Here is a 3,417-nt window from a genome sequence, read left to right on the forward strand (position 1 = left end):
AGTCCTTTGCTCTGAATCCTGAGAATATTGTCCCACCATAAGGCAATTTCCCACCTCTTTCATATAGAAGCACAATTTTCTTTGCACAGATGCATGAACAGCAAGATCTTTCTCTGTCCCTTGTGCAAAGCAGGGTGTCAAATTCCATGGAAACTTTCTCTTCTGCAATGGAAACAATGGACAAAGAGAGGGGCCTGGGAACATTCAGCCCTGCCACTGAGATGTTCCCTCCTCTCTTCCTGTATGCTCCTGTTATTTCATGTAATGTCTGGGTTGGAGAAAAAGGCTGCAGGGAAGAGGGCTGATTGTATCTCTGCACCCTGAGTCCAGGGCGCACACTCTCTCTTCCCCACAAATAGAATCTGACCCTGCTGCAAAGTGACCCCTATGAACCAGCAACCTCCAGGAGAGCACAATTGGCCCTGAGAGAGGGGAATGGGCTTCCCATTAAGCTTATAGGCCACTGGATGCTCTGGGAACAGGAGGGCTCTGAGTGTAGCACCAAGGAAGCCTAACTTGGCTGCTTGTGTAGCTCAGTGGAAAACCACATGGTTTGAATGTATGAAGTTCTAGATTCAATCTCCAGGTTTTCCTGCTGCTTTGCTCATGCTCAGATGGGATGTGGCCCAGCAGACTCCCTGCACGAGTTTCAATCCTGCTCAGTGAGGGAGAATTGGCAACCGCATGGAAGGTCTGAGGGTGGGTTTCTGCTCCTAAATCACCTGTGTACTTTTAAGATTCCCATTCACTGGGCTGCTTGATGATGGAGAAGGGAGAATCCTCCAGGAGTGGAGGGAAGGGTCCAATCAGCACAGACTGAGGGGCAAGGACATGGAGGGGCAGTCAGTGCTGAGAGAAGTCAGTGATTTACACAAGACAGGGAACAGTGTCTCTTTAAGGGGACAGGAGGGAAGGGCAGCTAGTTTGGGATGATTCTGATGCTAAATAGAAAAAACAATAGTCAATGAAAGATGAGATCATAGAAGGGGAAGGAGAAGGGCAGCTCCACAGGGGCCATGGGTGCTCACACAATGCACAGTTAACCTGGGGAACTCTTTGCCAGAGGATGTTGTGAAGGCCAAGATTAGAACAAGGTTAAAAAAAGAACTAGAGCAGTGCATGGAGGATAGGTCCATCCATGGCTATTTACCAGGATGGTGTCCCTAGCATCTGTTTGTCCAGAAGCTGGGAATGGGCAACAGGGGATGGATCACTTGATGATTACCTGTTCTCTTCATTCCCTCTGTGGCGCCTGCCATTGGCCACTGTTGGAAGACAAGATAGTGGGCTAGATGAACTGGTCTGACTCAGTATGGCTGTTCTTATGTTCTAACTGCTGTTTATTGAAGAGACGACCTGTCGGGCTACACAGAACTGAAGAAGTGTTCTGCGTTAGCTCTAACACTCATCTCTTTCACCAACAGAGGTTGGTCCACTACTCGCTCTTACCCTCACCCACCTTGTCTCTCAACTCCCTTTGGAGAGAAGTTAAGTTTTCCCTTTGGGAAACTATCAGGCTGAAGCAATTGTATTGATTTTCACACTAGAATTGAAGGATAAGACAGTTACCTTTTCTGTAACTGGTGTTCTTCGAGATGTGTTGCTCATGTTCATTCCACAATAGATGTGCGTGTTAGCCACATGCACCAGTGCCGGAAGTTTTCCCCTTAGCAGTACCTGTAGGGGAGCACCCCTAGCGCTCCATGGAGTGGCGCCGCCATGGCACAGTATAAGGGCTCTGCGCACTCACTCCACCCTAAGTTCCCTCTTGCCAGACAACTCCAACAGAGGGGAAGGAGGGAGCGATGTGGAATGGACATGAGCAACACATCGCGAAGAACGCCAGTTAAGGAAAAGGTAACTTTCTTTTATTCTTCAAGTGATTGCTCATGTGCATTCCACAATAGGTGATGCCAAGCTATATCTGTGGGAGGTGGGCAGGAGTTCACAGACACTCAGGATGGAGCACTGCTCTGCCGAACCGAATGTCCTCCCTAGTCTGGGAGATGATTGCATAATGCGAGATGAACGTGTGGACTGAAGACCATGTGGCAGCCCTGCAAATGTCCTGAATAGGGATGTGAGCCAGAAAGGCAGCCGATGAGGCTTGCGCCCTAGTCAAGTGTGCCCTCACAATCGGCGGTGGGGGAACTCCCACCAGATCGTAAAAAGTATGGATAGATGAAGTGATCAATTGGAGAGCCGCTGAGTGGATATCGGCCAACTTTCATGCACGCGGCTGTGGCGATGAAGACTTCCTGAACTGCTTTGTATGTTATAGGTAAAAAGCCAGAGCCCATCTTACATCTAAGATGTGAAGGCAGCACTCCTCACTGGACACATGGGGCTTGGGACAGAGCACCGGCAGGAAAATATCCTGGTCCATATGATAGGCAGAGACCACCTTAGGGATGAACGAAGGGTGCAGGCAGAGTTGGACCTTATCCTTATGGAATACCGTGTACAGGGGTTTGGAGGTCAGGGCCCGCAGCTCCAAGATCCTCCTAGCAGATGTGATTGCCACAAGAAAGGATACATCCATGAGAGGTAGGACCAGGAGCATGTAGCAAGCGGCTCAAATGGAGGTCCCGTTAGCCTGGCTAGAACCAAGTTCAGGTCCCAGGGGTCTAACGTAAGGAAAAAGGTGATCCAAGCCCTTAAGGAATCAACCATTCATGGCATGAGAGAATATGGTGTGGCTGTGTACCGGCGGGTGAAAGGCCGATATAGCTGCCAAATGCACCTTGACGGAGATGAACACTGAGGATGGAGTGGAGGTTAAGGATAATCTAGGCATGGCCCAATATCTAAACAAATACTTTGCCTCAGTCTTTAATGAGGAGCTTAGGGATAATGGTAGGATGACAAATGGGAATGAGGATATGGAGGTAGATATTACCACATCCAAGGTAGAAGACAAACTCAAACAGCTTAATGGGACTGTGGGTATGTCTATATTTATCTCCGGGTCCGGCGGTAAGCAATCGATCTTCTGGGATCGATCCCGGAAGTGCTCGCCGTCGACGCCGGTACTCCTGCTCCGCGAGAGGAGTACGCGGAGTCGACGGGGGAGCCTGCCTGCCGCGTCTGGACCCGCGGTAAGTTCGAACTAAGGTACTTCAACTTCAGCTACGTTATTCACGTAGCTGAAGTTGCGTATATTAGTTCGAAGTGGGGGGTTAGTGTGGACCAGGCCTAAATCGGGGGGCCCAGATAATCTTCATTCAAGAATATTAAAGGAACTGGCACATGAAATTGCAAGCCCATTAGCAAGAATTTTTAATGAATCAGTAAACTCAGGGATTGTACCGTACGACTGGAGAATTGCTAACATAGTTCCTATTTTTAAGAAAGGGAAAAAAAGTGATCCGAGTAACTATAGGCCTGTTAGTTTGACATCTGTAGTATGCAAGGTCT

This window comes from Terrapene carolina, unplaced genomic scaffold, assembly GCF_002925995.2.
Source record: "Terrapene carolina triunguis isolate 2854851 unplaced genomic scaffold, T_m_triunguis-2.0 Scaffold49253, whole genome shotgun sequence".
Classification (NCBI taxonomy): Eukaryota; Metazoa; Chordata; order Testudines; family Emydidae; genus Terrapene; species Terrapene triunguis.